The sequence below is a fragment of the Mytilus galloprovincialis genome, chromosome 7, assembly GCF_965363235.1.
Source record: "Mytilus galloprovincialis chromosome 7, xbMytGall1.hap1.1, whole genome shotgun sequence".
In the NCBI taxonomy this organism is placed as follows: Eukaryota; Metazoa; Mollusca; class Bivalvia; order Mytilida; family Mytilidae; genus Mytilus; species Mytilus galloprovincialis.
In genome coordinates, this window is record NC_134844.1 from 23394223 (window position 1) to 23413363 (window position 19141).

The 19141-nt window shown below is 39.0% G+C and overlaps 43 non-coding genes across 43 annotated transcripts; all 43 read right to left on the reverse strand.

Annotated features, from left to right (window-relative positions):
• Positions 1 to 1764: 1764 nt before the first annotated feature.
• Trnal-cag (transfer RNA leucine (anticodon CAG)) lies at positions 1765 to 1848 on the reverse strand. Its single transcript has one exon. It is a non-coding gene; the product is annotated as a tRNA-Leu (tRNA).
• Positions 1849 to 2174: 326 nt separating this feature from the next.
• On the reverse strand, positions 2175 to 2258 carry Trnal-cag (transfer RNA leucine (anticodon CAG)). The gene has a single exon. It is a non-coding gene; the product is annotated as a tRNA-Leu (tRNA).
• A 325-nt stretch (positions 2259 to 2583) lies between these two features.
• On the reverse strand, positions 2584 to 2667 carry Trnal-cag (transfer RNA leucine (anticodon CAG)). Its single transcript has one exon. It is a non-coding gene; the product is annotated as a tRNA-Leu (tRNA).
• Positions 2668 to 2995: 328 nt separating this feature from the next.
• On the reverse strand, positions 2996 to 3079 carry Trnal-cag (transfer RNA leucine (anticodon CAG)). Its single transcript has one exon. It is a non-coding gene; the product is annotated as a tRNA-Leu (tRNA).
• Positions 3080 to 3405: 326 nt separating this feature from the next.
• Positions 3406 to 3489, reverse strand: Trnal-cag (transfer RNA leucine (anticodon CAG)). The gene has a single exon. It is a non-coding gene; the product is annotated as a tRNA-Leu (tRNA).
• Positions 3490 to 3817: 328 nt separating this feature from the next.
• On the reverse strand, positions 3818 to 3901 carry Trnal-cag (transfer RNA leucine (anticodon CAG)). The gene has a single exon. It is a non-coding gene; the product is annotated as a tRNA-Leu (tRNA).
• Positions 3902 to 4228: 327 nt separating this feature from the next.
• On the reverse strand, positions 4229 to 4312 carry Trnal-cag (transfer RNA leucine (anticodon CAG)). The gene has a single exon. It is a non-coding gene; the product is annotated as a tRNA-Leu (tRNA).
• Positions 4313 to 4640: 328 nt separating this feature from the next.
• Trnal-cag (transfer RNA leucine (anticodon CAG)) lies at positions 4641 to 4724 on the reverse strand. Its single transcript has one exon. It is a non-coding gene; the product is annotated as a tRNA-Leu (tRNA).
• Positions 4725 to 5052: 328 nt separating this feature from the next.
• Trnal-cag (transfer RNA leucine (anticodon CAG)) lies at positions 5053 to 5136 on the reverse strand. The gene has a single exon. It is a non-coding gene; the product is annotated as a tRNA-Leu (tRNA).
• Positions 5137 to 5464: 328 nt separating this feature from the next.
• On the reverse strand, positions 5465 to 5548 carry Trnal-cag (transfer RNA leucine (anticodon CAG)). Its single transcript has one exon. It is a non-coding gene; the product is annotated as a tRNA-Leu (tRNA).
• Positions 5549 to 5875: 327 nt separating this feature from the next.
• Positions 5876 to 5959, reverse strand: Trnal-cag (transfer RNA leucine (anticodon CAG)). The gene has a single exon. It is a non-coding gene; the product is annotated as a tRNA-Leu (tRNA).
• A 325-nt stretch (positions 5960 to 6284) lies between these two features.
• Trnal-cag (transfer RNA leucine (anticodon CAG)) lies at positions 6285 to 6368 on the reverse strand. Its single transcript has one exon. It is a non-coding gene; the product is annotated as a tRNA-Leu (tRNA).
• Positions 6369 to 6695: 327 nt separating this feature from the next.
• Positions 6696 to 6779, reverse strand: Trnal-cag (transfer RNA leucine (anticodon CAG)). The gene has a single exon. It is a non-coding gene; the product is annotated as a tRNA-Leu (tRNA).
• Positions 6780 to 7107: 328 nt separating this feature from the next.
• Trnal-cag (transfer RNA leucine (anticodon CAG)) lies at positions 7108 to 7191 on the reverse strand. The gene has a single exon. It is a non-coding gene; the product is annotated as a tRNA-Leu (tRNA).
• A 326-nt stretch (positions 7192 to 7517) lies between these two features.
• On the reverse strand, positions 7518 to 7601 carry Trnal-cag (transfer RNA leucine (anticodon CAG)). Its single transcript has one exon. It is a non-coding gene; the product is annotated as a tRNA-Leu (tRNA).
• A 326-nt stretch (positions 7602 to 7927) lies between these two features.
• On the reverse strand, positions 7928 to 8011 carry Trnal-cag (transfer RNA leucine (anticodon CAG)). Its single transcript has one exon. It is a non-coding gene; the product is annotated as a tRNA-Leu (tRNA).
• A 328-nt stretch (positions 8012 to 8339) lies between these two features.
• Positions 8340 to 8423, reverse strand: Trnal-cag (transfer RNA leucine (anticodon CAG)). The gene has a single exon. It is a non-coding gene; the product is annotated as a tRNA-Leu (tRNA).
• A 326-nt stretch (positions 8424 to 8749) lies between these two features.
• Trnal-cag (transfer RNA leucine (anticodon CAG)) lies at positions 8750 to 8833 on the reverse strand. Its single transcript has one exon. It is a non-coding gene; the product is annotated as a tRNA-Leu (tRNA).
• A 326-nt stretch (positions 8834 to 9159) lies between these two features.
• Positions 9160 to 9243, reverse strand: Trnal-cag (transfer RNA leucine (anticodon CAG)). Its single transcript has one exon. It is a non-coding gene; the product is annotated as a tRNA-Leu (tRNA).
• Positions 9244 to 9569: 326 nt separating this feature from the next.
• Trnal-cag (transfer RNA leucine (anticodon CAG)) lies at positions 9570 to 9653 on the reverse strand. Its single transcript has one exon. It is a non-coding gene; the product is annotated as a tRNA-Leu (tRNA).
• A 327-nt stretch (positions 9654 to 9980) lies between these two features.
• Trnal-cag (transfer RNA leucine (anticodon CAG)) lies at positions 9981 to 10064 on the reverse strand. Its single transcript has one exon. It is a non-coding gene; the product is annotated as a tRNA-Leu (tRNA).
• A 326-nt stretch (positions 10065 to 10390) lies between these two features.
• On the reverse strand, positions 10391 to 10474 carry Trnal-cag (transfer RNA leucine (anticodon CAG)). Its single transcript has one exon. It is a non-coding gene; the product is annotated as a tRNA-Leu (tRNA).
• Positions 10475 to 10800: 326 nt separating this feature from the next.
• Positions 10801 to 10884, reverse strand: Trnal-cag (transfer RNA leucine (anticodon CAG)). The gene has a single exon. It is a non-coding gene; the product is annotated as a tRNA-Leu (tRNA).
• A 327-nt stretch (positions 10885 to 11211) lies between these two features.
• On the reverse strand, positions 11212 to 11295 carry Trnal-cag (transfer RNA leucine (anticodon CAG)). The gene has a single exon. It is a non-coding gene; the product is annotated as a tRNA-Leu (tRNA).
• A 326-nt stretch (positions 11296 to 11621) lies between these two features.
• Trnal-cag (transfer RNA leucine (anticodon CAG)) lies at positions 11622 to 11705 on the reverse strand. The gene has a single exon. It is a non-coding gene; the product is annotated as a tRNA-Leu (tRNA).
• A 326-nt stretch (positions 11706 to 12031) lies between these two features.
• On the reverse strand, positions 12032 to 12115 carry Trnal-cag (transfer RNA leucine (anticodon CAG)). Its single transcript has one exon. It is a non-coding gene; the product is annotated as a tRNA-Leu (tRNA).
• Positions 12116 to 12441: 326 nt separating this feature from the next.
• Positions 12442 to 12525, reverse strand: Trnal-cag (transfer RNA leucine (anticodon CAG)). The gene has a single exon. It is a non-coding gene; the product is annotated as a tRNA-Leu (tRNA).
• Positions 12526 to 12851: 326 nt separating this feature from the next.
• Trnal-cag (transfer RNA leucine (anticodon CAG)) lies at positions 12852 to 12935 on the reverse strand. Its single transcript has one exon. It is a non-coding gene; the product is annotated as a tRNA-Leu (tRNA).
• A 328-nt stretch (positions 12936 to 13263) lies between these two features.
• On the reverse strand, positions 13264 to 13347 carry Trnal-cag (transfer RNA leucine (anticodon CAG)). The gene has a single exon. It is a non-coding gene; the product is annotated as a tRNA-Leu (tRNA).
• Positions 13348 to 13675: 328 nt separating this feature from the next.
• Trnal-cag (transfer RNA leucine (anticodon CAG)) lies at positions 13676 to 13759 on the reverse strand. The gene has a single exon. It is a non-coding gene; the product is annotated as a tRNA-Leu (tRNA).
• Positions 13760 to 14087: 328 nt separating this feature from the next.
• Positions 14088 to 14171, reverse strand: Trnal-cag (transfer RNA leucine (anticodon CAG)). The gene has a single exon. It is a non-coding gene; the product is annotated as a tRNA-Leu (tRNA).
• A 328-nt stretch (positions 14172 to 14499) lies between these two features.
• On the reverse strand, positions 14500 to 14583 carry Trnal-cag (transfer RNA leucine (anticodon CAG)). The gene has a single exon. It is a non-coding gene; the product is annotated as a tRNA-Leu (tRNA).
• Positions 14584 to 14911: 328 nt separating this feature from the next.
• Trnal-cag (transfer RNA leucine (anticodon CAG)) lies at positions 14912 to 14995 on the reverse strand. The gene has a single exon. It is a non-coding gene; the product is annotated as a tRNA-Leu (tRNA).
• A 328-nt stretch (positions 14996 to 15323) lies between these two features.
• Trnal-cag (transfer RNA leucine (anticodon CAG)) lies at positions 15324 to 15407 on the reverse strand. Its single transcript has one exon. It is a non-coding gene; the product is annotated as a tRNA-Leu (tRNA).
• A 328-nt stretch (positions 15408 to 15735) lies between these two features.
• Positions 15736 to 15819, reverse strand: Trnal-cag (transfer RNA leucine (anticodon CAG)). The gene has a single exon. It is a non-coding gene; the product is annotated as a tRNA-Leu (tRNA).
• Positions 15820 to 16147: 328 nt separating this feature from the next.
• Trnal-cag (transfer RNA leucine (anticodon CAG)) lies at positions 16148 to 16231 on the reverse strand. Its single transcript has one exon. It is a non-coding gene; the product is annotated as a tRNA-Leu (tRNA).
• Positions 16232 to 16559: 328 nt separating this feature from the next.
• Positions 16560 to 16643, reverse strand: Trnal-cag (transfer RNA leucine (anticodon CAG)). Its single transcript has one exon. It is a non-coding gene; the product is annotated as a tRNA-Leu (tRNA).
• A 328-nt stretch (positions 16644 to 16971) lies between these two features.
• Trnal-cag (transfer RNA leucine (anticodon CAG)) lies at positions 16972 to 17055 on the reverse strand. Its single transcript has one exon. It is a non-coding gene; the product is annotated as a tRNA-Leu (tRNA).
• A 328-nt stretch (positions 17056 to 17383) lies between these two features.
• Trnal-cag (transfer RNA leucine (anticodon CAG)) lies at positions 17384 to 17467 on the reverse strand. The gene has a single exon. It is a non-coding gene; the product is annotated as a tRNA-Leu (tRNA).
• Positions 17468 to 17795: 328 nt separating this feature from the next.
• Trnal-cag (transfer RNA leucine (anticodon CAG)) lies at positions 17796 to 17879 on the reverse strand. The gene has a single exon. It is a non-coding gene; the product is annotated as a tRNA-Leu (tRNA).
• A 328-nt stretch (positions 17880 to 18207) lies between these two features.
• Positions 18208 to 18291, reverse strand: Trnal-cag (transfer RNA leucine (anticodon CAG)). The gene has a single exon. It is a non-coding gene; the product is annotated as a tRNA-Leu (tRNA).
• Positions 18292 to 18619: 328 nt separating this feature from the next.
• On the reverse strand, positions 18620 to 18703 carry Trnal-cag (transfer RNA leucine (anticodon CAG)). Its single transcript has one exon. It is a non-coding gene; the product is annotated as a tRNA-Leu (tRNA).
• Positions 18704 to 19031: 328 nt separating this feature from the next.
• Trnal-cag (transfer RNA leucine (anticodon CAG)) lies at positions 19032 to 19115 on the reverse strand. Its single transcript has one exon. It is a non-coding gene; the product is annotated as a tRNA-Leu (tRNA).
• Between the last annotated feature and the right edge of the window lie 26 nt (positions 19116 to 19141).

The following is a 19141-nucleotide window of genomic DNA, read 5'->3' on the forward strand; positions in this document are numbered from 1 at the left end:
GTCTGTATAACGATATGCCATTAAAATACATTGCCCGCAACGCAGCGCCTGCAGCGTGGACTAATTTTTCTCAAGCAAGGTTGGATCAGATGAATTAGATAGGCTTAAATAAGAACCTTCAACAGGTATTGTCAAAGCATTTTGGCAATGGTTAAACTGTCCGATGTCCTATAACATGTATAGGTGCCATTAAAAATTATACCATTTGTCAGAAGTGGGAATTCGAACCCACGCCTGGAGAACCAGACTGCGACCTGAACGGCAGCGCCTAGACCTCTCGGCCATCCTGACAAGACATCGTAAGTGTCACTAATTTGTCACTTGATATCTCAGCATCCCCAAAAATCTTTAAAGTCAAGCATAGGCAAGTGTTGGATCAGATGAAGCTTTTATAGATAGAATGTAGTAATGGCTTTGATAAAACACTTCTTGTTTGTCAATTAAGAGAAAATCCTCGTTCAACATGTTCAGAAACGAGTTTTGAGGAGCTTTGTATCCTAAAAACAGCTTTGGCACATTTACAAATTTGCTCTATGTTGTACAAGCTATTTTGCAATGGTTAAACTGTCCGATGTCTATACCATGTATAGGTGCCATTAAAAATATACCATTTGTCAGAAGTGGGATTCGAACCCAGCCTGGAGAACAGACTGCGACCTGAACGCAGCGCCTTAGACCACTCGGCCATCCTGACAAGACATCGTAAGTGTCACTAATTTGTCACTTTATATCTCAGCATCCCCCAAAAATCTTTAAAGTCAAGCATAGGCAAGTGGTTGGATCAGATGAAGCTTTTATAGATAGAATTGTAGTAATGGCTTTGAATAAAACACTTCTTGTTTGTCAATTAAGAGAATATCCTCGTTCAACTGTTCAGAAACGAGTTTTGAGGAGCTTTGTATCCTTAAAAACAGCTTTGGCACATTTACAAATTTGCGCTATTGTGTACAAGCTATTTTGCAATGGTTAAACTGTCCGATGTCTATAACATGTATAGGTGCCATTAAAAATATACCATTTGTCAGAAGTGGGATTCCGAACCCACGCCTGGAGAACCAGACTGCGACCTGAACGCAGCGCCTTAGACCACTCGGCCATCCCTGACAAGACATCGTAAGTGTCACTAATTTGTCACTTTATATCTCAGCATCCCCCAAAAATCTTAAAGTCAAGCCTAGGCAAGTGTTGGATCAGATGAAGCTTTTATAGATAGAATTGTAGTAATGGCTTTGATAAAAACACATCTTGTTTGTCAATTAAGAGAATATCCTCGTTCAACATGTTCAGAAACGAGTTTTGAGGAGCTTTGTATCCTTAAAAACAGCTTTGGCACATTTACAAATTTGCGCTATTGTGTACAAGCTATTTTGCAATGGTTAAACTGTCCGATGTCTATAACATGTATAGGTGCCATTAAAAATATACCATTTGTCAGAGAACCCACGCTGCCACTCGGCCATCCTGACAAGACATCGTAAGTGTCACTAATTTGTCACTTTATATCTCAGCATCCCCCAAAAAATCTTTAAAGTCAAGCATAGGCAAGTGTTGGATCAGATGAAGCTTTTATAGATAGAATTGTAGTAATGGCTTTGATAAAACACTTCTTGTTTGTCATTCAGAAACGAGTTTTGAGGAGCTTTGTATCCTTAAAAAAAGCTTTGGCACATTTACAAATTTGCGCTATTGTGTACAAGCTATTTTGCAATGGTTAAACTGTCCGATGTCTATAACATGTATAGGTGCCATTAAAAATATACCATTTGTCAGAAGTGGGATTCGAACCCACGCCTGGAGAACCAGACTGCGACCTGAACGCAGCGCCTTAGACCACTCGGCCATCCTGACAAGACATCGTAAGTGTCACTAATTTGTCACTTTATATCTCAGCATCCCCCAAAAAATCTTTAAAGTCAAGCATAGGCAAGTGTTGGATCAGATGAAGCTTTTATAGATAGAATTGTAGTAATGGCTTTGATAAAAACACTTCTTGTTTGTCAATTAAGAGAATATCCTCGTTCAACATGTTCAGAAACGAGTTTTGAGGAGCTTTGTATCCTTAAAAACAGCTTTGGCACATTTACAAATTTGCGCTATTGTGTACAAGCTATTTTGCAATGGTTAAACTGTCCGATGTCTATAACATGTATAGGTGCCATTAAAAATATACCATTTGTCAGAAGTGGGATTCGAACCCACGCCTGGAGAACCAGACTGCGACCTGAACGCAGCGCCTTAGACCACTCGGCCATCCTGACAAGACATCGTAAGTGTCACTAATTTGTCACTTTATATCTCAGCATCCCCCAAAAAATCTTTAAAGTCAAGCATAGGCAAGTGTTGGATCAGATGAAGCTTTTATAGATAGAATTGTAGTAATGGCTTTGATAAAAACACTTCTTGTTTGTCAATTAAGAGAATATCCTCGTTCAACATGTTCAGAAACGAGTTTTGAGGAGCTTTGTATCCTTAAAAACAGCTTTGGCACATTACAAATTTGCGCTATTGTGTACAAGCTATTTTGCAATGGTTAAACTGTCCGATGTCTATAACATGTATAGGTGCCATTAAAAATATACCATTTGTCAGAAGTGGGATTCGAACCCACGCCTGGAGAACCAGACTGCGACCTGAACGCAGCGCCTTAGACCACTCGGCCATCCTGACAAGACATCGTAAGTGTCACTAATTTGTCACTTTATATCTCAGCATCCCCCAAAAAATCTTTAAAGTCAAGCATAGGCAAGTGTTGGATCAGATGAAGCTTTTATAGATAGAATTGTAGTAATGGCTTTGATAAAAAACACTTCTTGTTTGTCAATTAAGAGAATATCCTCGTTCAACATGTTCAGAAACGAGTTTTTGAGGAGCTTTGTATCCTTAAAAACAGCTTTGGCACATTTACAAATTTGCGCTATTGTGTACAAGCTATTTTGCAATGGTTAAACTGTCCGATGTCTATAACATGTATAGGTGCCATTAAAAATATACCATTTGTCAGAAGTGGGATTCGAACCCACGCCTGGAGAACCAGACTGCGACCTGAACGCAGCGCCTTAGACCACTCGGCCATCCTGACAAGACATCGTAAGTGTCACTAATTTGTCACTTTATATCTCAGCATCCCCCAAAAAATCTTTAAAGTCAAGCATAGGCAAGTGTTGGATCAGATGAAGCTTTTATAGATAGAATTGTAGTAATGGCTTTGATAAAAACACTTCTTGTTTGTCAATTAAGAGAATATCCTCGTTCAACATGTTCAGAAACGAGTTTTGAGGAGCTTTGTATCCTTAAAAACAGCTTTGGCACATTTACAAATTTGCGCTATTGTGTACAAGCTATTTTGCAATGGTTAAACTGTCCGATGTCTATAACATGTATAGGTGCCATTAAAAATATACCATTTGTCAGAAGTGGGATTCGAACCCACGCCTGGAGAACCAGACTGCGACCTGAACGCAGCGCCTTAGACCACTCGGCCATCCTGACAAGACATCGTAAGTGTCACTAATTTGTCACTTTATATCTCAGCATCCCCCAAAAAATCTTTAAAGTCAAGCATAGGCAAGTGTTGGATCAGATGAAGCTTTTATAGATAGAATTGTAGTAATGGCTTTGATAAAAAAACACTTCTTGTTTGTCAATTAAGAGAATATCCTCGTTCAACATGTTCAGAAACGAGTTTTGAGGAGCTTTGTATCCTTAAAAACAGCTTTGGCACATTTACAAATTTGCGCTATTGTGTACAAGCTATTTTGCAATGGTTAAACTGTCCGATGTCTATAACATGTATAGGTGCCATTAAAAATATACCATTTGTCAGAAGTGGGATTCGAACCCACGCCTGGAGAACCAGACTGCGACCTGAACGCAGCGCCTTAGACCACTCGGCCATCCTGACAAGACATCGTAAGTGTCACTAATTTGTCACTTTATATCTCAGCATCCCCCAAAAAATCTTTAAAGTCAAGCATAGGCAAGTGTTGGATCAGATGAAGCTTTTATAGATAGAATTGTAGTAATGGCTTTGATAAAAAACACTTCTTGTTTGTCAATTAAGAGAATATCCTCGTTCAACATGTTCAGAAACGAGTTTTGAGGAGCTTTGTATCCTTAAAAACAGCTTTGGCACATTTACAAATTTGCGCTATTGTGTACAAGCTATTTTGCAATGGTTAAACTGTCCGATGTCTATAACATGTATAGGTGCCATTAAAAATATACCATTTGTCAGAAGTGGGATTCGAACCCACGCCTGGAGAACCAGACTGCGACCTGAACGCAGCGCCTTAGACCACTCGGCCATCCTGACAAGACATCGTAAGTGTCACTAATTTGTCACTTTATATCTCAGCATCCCCCAAAAAATCTTTAAAGTCAAGCATAGGCAAGTGTTGGATCAGATGAAGCTTTTATAGATAGAATTGTAGTAATGGCTTTGATAAAAAAACACTTCTTGTTTGTCAATTAAGAGAATATCCTCGTTCAACATGTTCAGAAACGAGTTTTGAGGAGCTTTGTATCCTTAAAAACAGCTTTGGCACATTTACAAATTTGCGCTATTGTGTACAAGCTATTTTGCAATGGTTAAACTGTCCGATGTCTATAACATGTATAGGTGCCATTAAAAATATACCATTTGTCAGAAGTGGGATTCGAACCCACGCCTGGAGAACCAGACTGCGACCTGAACGCAGCGCCTTAGACCACTCGGCCATCCTGACAAGACATCGTAAGTGTCACTAATTTGTCACTTTATATCTCAGCATCCCCCAAAAAATCTTTAAAGTCAAGCATAGGCAAGTGTTGGATCAGATGAAGCTTTTATAGATAGAATTGTAGTAATGGCTTTGATAAAAAAACACTTCTTGTTTGTCAATTAAGAGAATATCCTCGTTCAACATGTTCAGAAACGAGTTTTGAGGAGCTTTGTATCCTTAAAAACAGCTTTGGCACATTTACAAATTTGCGCTATTGTGTACAAGCTATTTTGCAATGGTTAAACTGTCCGATGTCTATAACATGTATAGGTGCCATTAAAAATATACCATTTGTCAGAAGTGGGATTCGAACCCACGCCTGGAGAACCAGACTGCGACCTGAACGCAGCGCCTTAGACCACTCGGCCATCCTGACAAGACATCGTAAGTGTCACTAATTTGTCACTTTATATCTCAGCATCCCCCAAAAAATCTTTAAAGTCAAGCATAGGCAAGTGTTGGATCAGATGAAGCTTTTATAGATAGAATTGTAGTAATGGCTTTGATAAAAAAACACTTCTTGTTTGTCAATTAAGAGAATATCCTCGTTCAACATGTTCAGAAACGAGTTTTGAGGAGCTTTGTATCCTTAAAAACAGCTTTGGCACATTTACAAATTTGCGCTATTGTGTACAAGCTATTTTGCAATGGTTAAACTGTCCGATGTCTATAACATGTATAGGTGCCATTAAAAATATACCATTTGTCAGAAGTGGGATTCGAACCCACGCCTGGAGAACCAGACTGCGACCTGAACGCAGCGCCTTAGACCACTCGGCCATCCTGACAAGACATCGTAAGTGTCACTAATTTGTCACTTTATATCTCAGCATCCCCCAAAAAATCTTTAAAGTCAAGCATAGGCAAGTGTTGGATCAGATGAAGCTTTTATAGATAGAATTGTAGTAATGGCTTTGATAAAAAACACTTCTTGTTTGTCAATTAAGAGAATATCCTCGTTCAACATGTTCAGAAACGAGTTTTGAGGAGCTTTGTATCCTTAAAAACAGCTTTGGCACATTTACAAATTTGCGCTATTGTGTACAAGCTATTTTGCAATGGTTAAACTGTCCGATGTCTATAACATGTATAGGTGCCATTAAAAATATACCATTTGTCAGAAGTGGGATTCGAACCCACGCCTGGAGAACCAGACTGCGACCTGAACGCAGCGCCTTAGACCACTCGGCCATCCTGACAAGACATCGTAAGTGTCACTAATTTGTCACTTTATATCTCAGCATCCCCCAAAAAATCTTTAAAGTCAAGCATAGGCAAGTGTTGGATCAGATGAAGCTTTTATAGATAGAATTGTAGTAATGGCTTTGATAAAAACACTTCTTGTTTGTCAATTAAGAGAATATCCTCGTTCAACATGTTCAGAAACGAGTTTTGAGGAGCTTTGTATCCTTAAAAACAGCTTTGGCACATTTACAAATTTGCGCTATTGTTACAAGCTATTTTGCAATGGTTAAACTGTCCGATGTCTATAACATGTATAGGTGCCATTAAAAATATACCATTTGTCAGAAGTGGGATTCGAACCCACGCCTGGAGAACCAGACTGCGACCTGAACGCAGCGCCTTAGACCACTCGGCCATCCTGACAAGACATCGTAAGTGTCACTAATTTGTCACTTTATATCTCAGCATCCCCCAAAAAATCTTTAAAGTCAAGCATAGGCAAGTGTTGGATCAGATGAAGCTTTTATAGATAGAATTGTAGTAATGGCTTTGATAAAAAACACTTCTTGTTTGTCAATTAAGAGAATATCCTCGTTCAACATGTTCAGAAACGAGTTTTGAGGAGCTTTGTATCCTTAAAAACAGCTTTGGCACATTTACAAATTTGCGCTATTGTGTACAAGCTATTTTGCAATGGTTAAACTGTCCGATGTCTATAACATGTATAGGTGCCATTAAAAATATACCATTTGTCAGAAGTGGGATTCGAACCCACGCCTGGAGAACCAGACTGCGACCTGAACGCAGCGCCTTAGACCACTCGGCCATCCTGACAAGACATCGTAAGTGTCACTAATTTGTCACTTTATATCTCAGCATCCCCCAAAAAATCTTTAAAGTCAAGCATAGGCAAGTGTTGGATCAGATGAAGCTTTTATAGATAGAATTGTAGTAATGGCTTTGATAAAAAAACACTTCTTGTTTGTCAATTAAGAGAATATCCTCGTTCAACATGTTCAGAAACGAGTTTTGAGGAGCTTTGTATCCTTAAAAACAGCTTTGGCACATTTACAAATTTGCGCTATTGTGTACAAGCTATTTTGCAATGGTTAAACTGTCCGATGTCTATAACATGTATAGGTGCCATTAAAAATATACCATTTGTCAGAAGTGGGATTCGAACCCACGCCTGGAGAACCAGACTGCGACCTGAACGCAGCGCCTTAGACCACTCGGCCATCCTGACAAGACATCGTACGTGTCACTAATTTGTCACTTTATATCTCAGCACCCCCCAAAAAATCTTTAAAGTCAAGCATAGGCAAGTGTTGGATCGGATGAAGCTTTTATAGATAGAATTGTAGTAATGGCTTTGATAAAAACACTTCTTGTTTGTCAATTAAGAGAATATCCTCGTTCAACATGTTCAGAAACGAGTTTTGAGGAGCTTTGTATCCTTAAAAACAGCTTTGGCACATTTACAAATTTGCGCTATTGTGTACAAGCTATTTTGCAATGGTTAAACTGTCCGATGTCTATAACATGTATAGGTGCCATTAAAAATATACCATTTGTCAGAAGTGGGATTCGAACCCACGCCTGGAGAACCAGACTGCGACCTGAACGCAGCGCCTTAGACCACTCGGCCATCCTGACAAGACATCGTAAGTGTCACTAATTTGTCACTTTATATCTCAGCATCCCCCAACAAATCTTTAAAGTCAAGCATAGGCAAGTGTTGGATCAGATGAAGCTTTTATAGATAGAATTGTAGTAATGGCTTTGATAAAAACACTTCTTGTTTGTCAATTAAGAGAATATCCTCGTTCAACATGTTCAGAAACGAGTTTTGAGGAGCTTTGTATCCTTAAAAACAGCTTTGGCACATTTACAAATTTGCGCTATTGTGTACAAGCTATTTTGCAATGGTTAAACTGTCCGATGTCTATAACATGTATAGGTGCCATTAAAAATATACCATTTGTCAGAAGTGGGATTCGAACCCACGCCTGGAGAACCAGACTGCGACCTGAACGCAGCGCCTTAGACCACTCGGCCATCCTGACAAGACATCGTAAGTGTCACTAATTTGTCACTTTATATCTCAGCATCCCCCAAAAAATCTTTAAAGTCAAGCATAGGCAAGTGTTGGATCAGATGAAGCTTTTATAGATAGAATTGTAGTAATGGCTTTGATAAAAAAACACTTCTTGTTTGTCAATTAAGAGAATATCCTCGTTCAACATGTTCAGAAACGAGTTTTGAGGAGCTTTGTATCCTTAAAAACAGCTTTGGCACATTTACAAATTTGCGCTATTGTGTACAAGCTATTTTGCAATGGTTAAACTGTCCGATGTCTATAACATGTATAGGTGCCATTAAAAATATACCATTTGTCAGAAGTGGGATTCGAACCCACGCCTGGAGAACCAGACTGCGACCTGAACGCAGCGCCTTAGACCACTCGGCCATCCTGACAAGACATCGTAAGTGTCACTAATTTGTCACTTTATATCTCAGCATCCCCCAAAAAATCTTTAAAGTCAAGCATAGGCAAGTGTTGGATCAGATGAAGCTTTTATAGATAGAATTGTAGTAATGGCTTTGATAAAAACACTTCTTGTTTGTCAATTAAGAGAATATCCTCGTTCAACATGTTCAGAAACGAGTTTTGAGGAGCTTTGTATCCTTAAAAACAGCTTTGGCACATTTACAAATTTGCGCTATTGTGTACAAGCTATTTTGCAATGGTTAAACTGTCCGATGTCTATAACATGTATAGGTGCCATTAAAAATATACCATTTGTCAGAAGTGGGATTCGAACCCACGCCTGGAGAACCAGACTGCGACCTGAACGCAGCGCCTTAGACCACTCGGCCATCCTGACAAGACATCGTAAGTGTCACTAATTTGTCACTTTATATCTCAGCATCCCCCAAAAAATCTTTAAAGTCAAGCATAGGCAAGTGTTGGATCAGATGAAGCTTTTATAGATAGAATTGTAGTAATGGCTTTGATAAAAACACTTCTTGTTTGTCAATTAAGAGAATATCCTCGTTCAACATGTTCAGAAACGAGTTTTGAGGAGCTTTGTATCCTTAAAAACAGCTTTGGCACATTTACAAATTTGCGCTATTGTGTACAAGCTATTTTGCAATGGTTAAACTGTCCGATGTCTATAACATGTATAGGTGCCATTAAAAATATACCATTTGTCAGAAGTGGGATTCGAACCCACGCCTGGAGAACCAGACTGCGACCTGAACGCAGCGCCTTAGACCACTCGGCCATCCTGACAAGACATCGTAAGTGTCACTAATTTGTCACTTTATATCTCAGCATCCCCCAAAAAATCTTTAAAGTCAAGCATAGGCAAGTGTTGGATCAGATGAAGCTTTTATAGATAGAATTGTAGTAATGGCTTTGATAAAAACACTTCTTGTTTGTCAATTAAGAGAATATCCTCGTTCAACATGTTCAGAAACGAGTTTTGAGGAGCTTTGTATCCTTAAAAACAGCTTTGGCACATTTACAAATTTGCGCTATTGTGTACAAGCTATTTTGCAATGGTTAAACTGTCCGATGTCTATAACATGTATAGGTGCCATTAAAAATATACCATTTGTCAGAAGTGGGATTCGAACCCACGCCTGGAGAACCAGACTGCGACCTGAACGCAGCGCCTTAGACCACTCGGCCATCCTGACAAGACATCGTAAGTGTCACTAATTTGTCACTTTATATCTCAGCATCCCCCAAAAAATCTTTAAAGTCAAGCATAGGCAAGTGTTGGATCAGATGAAGCTTTTATAGATAGAATTGTAGTAATGGCTTTGATAAAAAACACTTCTTGTTTGTCAATTAAGAGAATATCCTCGTTCAACATGTTCAGAAACGAGTTTTGAGGAGCTTTGTATCCTTAAAAACAGCTTTGGCACATTTACAAATTTGCGCTATTGTGTACAAGCTATTTTGCAATGGTTAAACTGTCCGATGTCTATAACATGTATAGGTGCCATTAAAAATATACCATTTGTCAGAAGTGGGATTCGAACCCACGCCTGGAGAACCAGACTGCGACCTGAACGCAGCGCCTTAGACCACTCGGCCATCCTGACAAGACATCGTAAGTGTCACTAATTTGTCACTTTATATCTCAGCATCCCCCAAAAAATCTTTAAAGTCAAGCATAGGCAAGTGTTGGATCAGATGAAGCTTTTATAGATAGAATTGTAGTAATGGCTTTGATAAAAACACTTCTTGTTTGTCAATTAAGAGAATATCCTCGTTCAACATGTTCAGAAACGAGTTTTGAGGAGCTTTGTATCCTTAAAAACAGCTTTGGCACATTTACAAATTTGCGCTATTGTGTACAAGCTATTTTGCAATGGTTAAACTGTCCGATGTCTATAACATGTATAGGTGCCATTAAAAATATACCATTTGTCAGAAGTGGGATTCGAACCCACGCCTGGAGAACCAGACTGCGACCTGAACGCAGCGCCTTAGACCACTCGGCCATCCTGACAAGACATCGTAAGTGTCACTAATTTGTCACTTTATATCTCAGCATCCCCCAAAAAATCTTTAAAGTCAAGCATAGGCAAGTGTTGGATCAGATGAAGCTTTTATAGATAGAATTGTAGTAATGGCTTTGATAAAAACACTTCTTGTTTGTCAATTAAGAGAATATCCTCGTTCAACATGTTCAGAAACGAGTTTTGAGGAGCTTTGTATCCTTAAAAACAGCTTTGGCACATTTACAAATTTGCGCTATTGTGTACAAGCTATTTTGCAATGGTTAAACTGTCCGATGTCTATAACATGTATAGGTGCCATTAAAAATATACCATTTGTCAGAAGTGGGATTCGAACCCACGCCTGGAGAACCAGACTGCGACCTGAACGCAGCGCCTTAGACCACTCGGCCATCCTGACAAGACATCGTAAGTGTCACTAATTTGTCACTTTATATCTCAGCATCCCCCAAAAAATCTTTAAAGTCAAGCATAGGCAAGTGTTGGATCAGATGAAGCTTTTATAGATAGAATTGTAGTAATGGCTTTGATAAAAAACACTTCTTGTTTGTCAATTAAGAGAATATCCTCGTTCAACATGTTCAGAAACGAGTTTTGAGGAGCTTTGTATCCTTAAAAACAGCTTTGGCACATTTACAAATTTGCGCTATTGTGTACAAGCTATTTTGCAATGGTTAAACTGTCCGATGTCTATAACATGTATAGGTGCCATTAAAAATATACCATTTGTCAGAAGTGGGATTCGAACCCACGCCTGGAGAACCAGACTGCGACCTGAACGCAGCGCCTTAGACCACTCGGCCATCCTGACAAGACATCGTAAGTGTCACTAATTTGTCACTTTATATCTCAGCATCCCCCAAAAAATCTTTAAAGTCAAGCATAGGCAAGTGTTGGATCAGATGAAGCTTTTATAGATAGAATTGTAGTAATGGCTTTGATAAAAACACTTCTTGTTTGTCAATTAAGAGAATATCCTCGTTCAACATGTTCAGAAACGAGTTTTGAGGAGCTTTGTATCCTTAAAAACAGCTTTGGCACATTTACAAATTTGCGCTATTGTGTACAAGCTATTTTGCAATGGTTAAACTGTCCGATGTCTATAACATGTATAGGTGCCATTAAAAATATACCATTTGTCAGAAGTGGGATTCGAACCCACGCCTGGAGAACCAGACTGCGACCTGAACGCAGCGCCTTAGACCACTCGGCCATCCTGACAAGACATCGTAAGTGTCACTAATTTGTCACTTTATATCTCAGCATCCCCCAAAAAATCTTTAAAGTCAAGCATAGGCAAGTGTTGGATCAGATGAAGCTTTTATAGATAGAATTGTAGTAATGGCTTTGATAAAAACACTTCTTGTTTGTCAATTAAGAGAATATCCTCGTTCAACATGTTCAGAAACGAGTTTTGAGGAGCTTTGTATCCTTAAAAACAGCTTTGGCACATTTACAAATTTGCGCTATTGTGTACAAGCTATTTTGCAATGGTTAAACTGTCCGATGTCTATAACATGTATAGGTGCCATTAAAAATATACCATTTGTCAGAAGTGGGATTCGAACCCACGCCTGGAGAACCAGACTGCGACCTGAACGCAGCGCCTTAGACCACTCGGCCATCCTGACAAGACATCGTAAGTGTCACTAATTTGTCACTTTATATCTCAGCATCCCCCAAAAAATCTTTAAAGTCAAGCATAGGCAAGTGTTGGATCAGATGAAGCTTTTATAGATAGAATTGTAGTAATGGCTTTGATAAAAACACTTCTTGTTTGTCAATTAAGAGAATATCCTCGTTCAACATGTTCAGAAACGAGTTTTGAGGAGCTTTGTATCCTTAAAAACAGCTTTGGCACATTTACAAATTTGCGCTATTGTGTACAAGCTATTTTGCAATGGTTAAACTGTCCGATGTCTATAACATGTATAGGTGCCATTAAAAATATACCATTTGTCAGAAGTGGGATTCGAACCCACGCCTGGAGAACCAGACTGCGACCTGAACGCAGCGCCTTAGACCACTCGGCCATCCTGACAAGACATCGTAAGTGTCACTAATTTGTCACTTTATATCTCAGCATCCCCCAAAAAATCTTTAAAGTCAAGCATAGGCAAGTGTTGGATCAGATGAAGCTTTTATAGATAGAATTGTAGTAATGGCTTTGATAAAAACACTTCTTGTTTGTCAATTAAGAGAATATCCTCGTTCAACATGTTCAGAAACGAGTTTTGAGGAGCTTTGTATCCTTAAAAACAGCTTTGGCACATTTACAAATTTGCGCTATTGTGTACAAGCTATTTTGCAATGGTTAAACTGTCCGATGTCTATAACATGTATAGGTGCCATTAAAAATATACCATTTGTCAGAAGTGGGATTCGAACCCACGCCTGGAGAACCAGACTGCGACCTGAACGCAGCGCCTTAGACCACTCGGCCATCCTGACAAGACATCGTAAGTGTCACTAATTTGTCACTTTATATCTCAGCATCCCCCAAAAAATCTTTAAAGTCAAGCATAGGCAAGTGTTGGATCAGATGAAGCTTTTATAGATAGAATTGTAGTAATGGCTTTGATAAAAAAACACTTCTTGTTTGTCAATTAAGAGAATATCCTCGTTCAACATGTTCAGAAACGAGTTTTGAGGAGCTTTGTATCCTTAAAAACAGCTTTGGCACATTTACAAATTTGCGCTATTGTGTACAAGCTATTTTGCAATGGTTAAACTGTCCGATGTCTATAACATGTATAGGTGCCATTAAAAATATACCATTTGTCAGAAGTGGGATTCGAACCCACGCCTGGAGAACCAGACTGCGACCTGAACGCAGCGCCTTAGACCACTCGGCCATCCTGACAAGACATCGTAAGTGTCACTAATTTGTCACTTTATATCTCAGCATCCCCCAAAAAATCTTTAAAGTCAAGCATAGGCAAGTGTTGGATCAGATGAAGCTTTTATAGATAGAATTGTAGTAATGGCTTTGATAAAAAAACACTTCTTGTTTGTCAATTAAGAGAATATCCTCGTTCAACATGTTCAGAAACGAGTTTTGAGGAGCTTTGTATCCTTAAAAACAGCTTTGGCACATTTACAAATTTGCGCTATTGTGTACAAGCTATTTTGCAATGGTTAAACTGTCCGATGTCTATAACATGTATAGGTGCCATTAAAAATATACCATTTGTCAGAAGTGGGATTCGAACCCACGCCTGGAGAACCAGACTGCGACCTGAACGCAGCGCCTTAGACCACTCGGCCATCCTGACAAGACATCGTAAGTGTCACTAATTTGTCACTTTATATCTCAGCATCCCCCAAAAAATCTTTAAAGTCAAGCATAGGCAAGTGTTGGATCAGATGAAGCTTTTATAGATAGAATTGTAGTAATGGCTTTGATAAAAAAACACTTCTTGTTTGTCAATTAAGAGAATATCCTCGTTCAACATGTTCAGAAACGAGTTTTGAGGAGCTTTGTATCCTTAAAAACAGCTTTGGCACATTTACAAATTTGCGCTATTGTGTACAAGCTATTTTGCAATGGTTAAACTGTCCGATGTCTATAACATGTATAGGTGCCATTAAAAATATACCATTTGTCAGAAGTGGGATTCGAACCCACGCCTGGAGAACCAGACTGCGACCTGAACGCAGCGCCTTAGACCACTCGGCCATCCTGACAAGACATCGTAAGTGTCACTAATTTGTCACTTTATATCTCAGCATCCCCCAAAAAATCTTTAAAGTCAAGCATAGGCAAGTGTTGGATCAGATGAAGCTTTTATAGATAGAATTGTAGTAATGGCTTTGATAAAAAAACACTTCTTGTTTGTCAATTAAGAGAATATCCTCGTTCAACATGTTCAGAAACGAGTTTTGAGGAGCTTTGTATCCTTAAAAACAGCTTTGGCACATTTACAAATTTGCGCTATTGTGTACAAGCTATTTTGCAATGGTTAAACTGTCCGATGTCTATAACATGTATAGGTGCCATTAAAAATATACCATTTGTCAGAAGTGGGATTCGAACCCACGCCTGGAGAACCAGACTGCGACCTGAACGCAGCGCCTTAGACCACTCGGCCATCCTGACAAGACATCGTAAGTGTCACTAATTTGTCACTTTATATCTCAGCATCCCCCAAAAAATCTTTAAAGTCAAGCATAGGCAAGTGTTGGATCAGATGAAGCTTTTATAGATAGAATTGTAGTAATGGCTTTGATAAAAAAACACTTCTTGTTTGTCAATTAAGAGAATATCCTCGTTCAACATGTTCAGAAACGAGTTTTGAGGAGCTTTGTATCCTTAAAAACAGCTTTGGCACATTTACAAATTTGCGCTATTGTGTACAAGCTATTTTGCAATGGTTAAACTGTCCGATGTCTATAACATGTATAGGTGCCATTAAAAATATACCATTTGTCAGAAGTGGGATTCGAACCCACGCCTGGAGAACCAGACTGCGACCTGAACGCAGCGCCTTAGACCACTCGGCCATCCTGACAAGACATCGTAAGTGTCACTAATTTGTCACTTTATATCTCAGCATCCCCCAAAAAATCTTTAAAGTCAAGCATAGGCAAGTGTTGGATCAGATGAAGCTTTTATAGATAGAATTGTAGTAATGGCTTTGATAAAAAAACACTTCTTGTTTGTCAATTAAGAGAATATCCTCGTTCAACATGTTCAGAAACGAGTTTTGAGGAGCTTTGTATCCTTAAAAACAGCTTTGGCACATTTACAAATTTGCGCTATTGTGTACAAGCTATTTTGCAATGGTTAAACTGTCCGATGTCTATAACATGTATAGGTGCCATTAAAAATATACCATTTGTCAGAAGTGGGATTCGAACCCACGCCTGGAGAACCAGACTGCGACCTGAACGCAGCGCCTTAGACCACTCGGCCATCCTGACAAGACATCGTAAGTGTCACTAATTTGTCACTTTATATCTCAGCATCCCCCAAAAAATCTTTAAAGTCAAGCATAGGCAAGTGTTGGATCAGATGAAGCTTTTATAGATAGAATTGTAGTAATGGCTTTGATAAAAAAACACTTCTTGTTTGTCAATTAAGAGAATATCCTCGTTCAACATGTTCAGAAACGAGTTTTGAGGAGCTTTGTATCCTTAAAAACAGCTTTGGCACATTTACAAATTTGCGCTATTGTGTACAAGCTATTTTGCAATGGTTAAACTGTCCGATGTCTATAACATGTATAGGTGCCATTAAAAATATACCATTTGTCAGAAGTGGGATTCGAACCCACGCCTGGAGAACCAGACTGCGACCTGAACGCAGCGCCTTAGACCACTCGGCCATCCTGACAAGACATCGTAAGTGTCACTAATTTGTCACTTTATATCTCAGCATCCCCCAAAAAATCTTTAAAGTCAAGCATAGGCAAGTGTTGGATCAGATGAAGCTTTTATAGATAGAATTGTAGTAATGGCTTTGATAAAAAAACACTTCTTGTTTGTCAATTAAGAGAATATCCTCGTTCAACATGTTCAGAAACGAGTTTTGAGGAGCTTTGTATCCTTAAAAACAGCTTTGGCACATTTACAAATTTGCGCTATTGTGTACAAGCTATTTTGCAATGGTTAAACTGTCCGATGTCTATAACATGTATAGGTGCCATTAAAAATATACCATTTGTCAGAAGTGGGATTCGAACCCACGCCTGGAGAACCAGACTGCGACCTGAACGCAGCGCCTTAGACCACTCGGCCATCCTGACAAGACATCGTAAGTGTCACTAATTTGTCACTTTATATCTCAGCATCCCCCAAAAAATCTTTAAAGTCAAGCATAGGCAAGTGTTGGATCAGATGAAGCTTTTATAGATAGAATTGTAGTAATGGCTTTGATAAAAAAACACTTCTTGTTTGTCAATTAAGAGAATATCCTCGTTCAACATGTTCAGAAACGAGTTTTGAGGAGCTTTGTATCCTTAAAAACAGCTTTGGCACATTTACAAATTTGCGCTATTGTGTACAAGCTATTTTGCAATGGTTAAACTGTCCGATGTCTATAACATGTATAGGTGCCATTAAAAATATACCATTTGTCAGAAGTGGGATTCGAACCCACGCCTGGAGAACCAGACTGCGACCTGAACGCAGCGCCTTAGACCACTCGGCCATCCTGACAAGACATCGTAAGTGTCACTAATTTGTCACTTTATATCTCAGCATCCCCCAAAAAATCTTTAAAGTCAAGCATAGGCAAGTGTTGGATCAGATGAAGCTTTTATAGATAGAATTGTAGTAATGGCTTTGATAAAAAAACACTTCTTGTTTGTCAATTAAGAGAATATCCTCGTTCAACATGTTCAGAAACGAGTTTTGAGGAGCTTTGTATCCTTAAAAACAGCTTTGGCACATTTACAAATTTGCGCTATTGTGTACAAGCTATTTTGCAATGGTTAAACTGTCCGATGTCTATAACATGTATAGGTGCCATTAAAAATATACCATTTGTCAGAAGTGGGATTCGAACCCACGCCTGGAGAACCAGACTGCGACCTGAACGCAGCGCCTTAGACCACTCGGCCATCCTGACAAGACATCGTAAGTGTCACTAATTTGTCACTTTATATCTCAGCATCCCCCAAAAAATCTTTAAAGTCAAGCATAGGCAAGTGTTGGATCAGATGAAGCTTTTATAGATAGAATTGTAGTAATGGCTTTGATAAAAAAACACTTCTTGTTTGTCAATTAAGAGAATATCCTCGTTCAACATGTTCAGAAACGAGTTTTGAGGAGCTTTGTATCCTTAAAAACAGCTTTGGCACATTTACAAATTTGCGCTATTGTGTACAAGCTATTTTGCAATGGTTAAACTGTCCGATGTCTATAACATGTATAGGTGCCATTAAAAATATACCATTTGTCAGAAGTGGGATTCGAACCCACGCCTGGAGAACCAGACTGCGACCTGAACGCAGCGCCTTAGACCACTCGGCCATCCTGACAAGACATCGTAAGTGTCACTAATTTGTCACTTTATATCTCAGCATCCCCCAAAAAATCTTTAAAGTCAAGCATAGGCAAGTGTTGGATCAGATGAAGCTTTTATAGATAGAATTGTAGTAATGGCTTTGATAAAAAAACACTTCTTGTTTGTCAATTAAGAGAATATCCTCGTTCAACATGTTCAGAAACGAGTTTTGAGGAGCTTTGTATCCTTAAAAACAGCTTTGGCACATTTACAAATTTGCGCTATTGTGTACAAGCTATTTTGCAATGGTTAAACTGTCCGATGTCTATAACATGTATAGGTGCCATTAAAAATATACCATTTGTCAGAAGTGGGATTCGAACCCACGCCTGGAGAACCAGACTGCGACCTGAACGCAGCGCCTTAGACCACTCGGCCATCCTGACAAGACATCGTAAGTGTCACTAATTTGTCACTTTATATCTCAGCATCCCCCAAAAAATCTTTAAAGTCAAGCATAGGCAAGTGTTGGATCAGATGAAGCTTTTATAGATAGAATTGTAGTAATGGCTTTGATAAAAAAACACTTCTTGTTTGTCAATTAAGAGAATATCCTCGTTCAACATGTTCAGAAACGAGTTTTGAGGAGCTTTGTATCCTTAAAAACAGCTTTGGCACATTTACAAATTTGCGCTATTGTGTACAAGCTATTTTGCAATGGTTAAACTGTCCGATGTCTATAACATGTATAGGTGCCATTAAAAATATACCATTTGTCAGAAGTGGGATTCGAACCCACGCCTGGAGAACCAGACTGCGACCTGAACGCAGCGCCTTAGACCACTCGGCCATCCTGACAAGACATCGTAAGTGTCACTAATTTGTCACTTTATATCTCAGCATCCCCCAAAAAATCTTTAAAGTCAAGCATAGGCAAGTGTTGGATCAGATGAAGCTTTTATAGATAGAATTGTAGTAATGGCTTTGATAAAAAAACACTTCTTGTTTGTCAATTAAGAGAATATCCTCGTTCAACATGTTCAGAAACGAGTTTTGAGGAGCTTTGTATCCTTAAAAACAGCTTTGGCACATTTACAAATTTGCGCTATTGTGTACAAGCTATTTTGCAATGGTTAAACTGTCCGATGTCTATAACATGTATAGGTGCCATTAAAAATATACCATTTGTCAGAAGTGGGATTCGAACCCACGCCTGGAGAACCAGACTGCGACCTGAACGCAGCGCCTTAGACCACTCGGCCATCCTGACAAGACATCGTAAGTGTCACTAATTTGTCACTTTATATCTCAGCATCCCCCAAAAAATCTTTAAAGTCAAGCATAGGCAAGTGTTGGATCAGATGAAGCTTTTATAGATAGAATTGTAGTAATGGCTTTGATAAAAAAACACTTCTTGTTTGTCAATTAAGAGAATATCCTCGTTCAACATGTTCAGAAACGAGTTTTGAGGAGCTTTGTATCCTTAAAAACAGCTTTGGCACATTTACAAATTTGCGCTATTGTGTACAAGCTATTTTGCAATGGTTAAACTGTCCGATGTCTATAACATGTATAGGTGCCATTAAAAATATACCATTTGTCAGAAGTGGGATTCGAACCCACGCCTGGAGAACCAGACTGCGACCTGAACGCAGCGCCTTAGACCACTCGGCCATCCTGACAAGACATCGTAAGTGTCACTAATTTG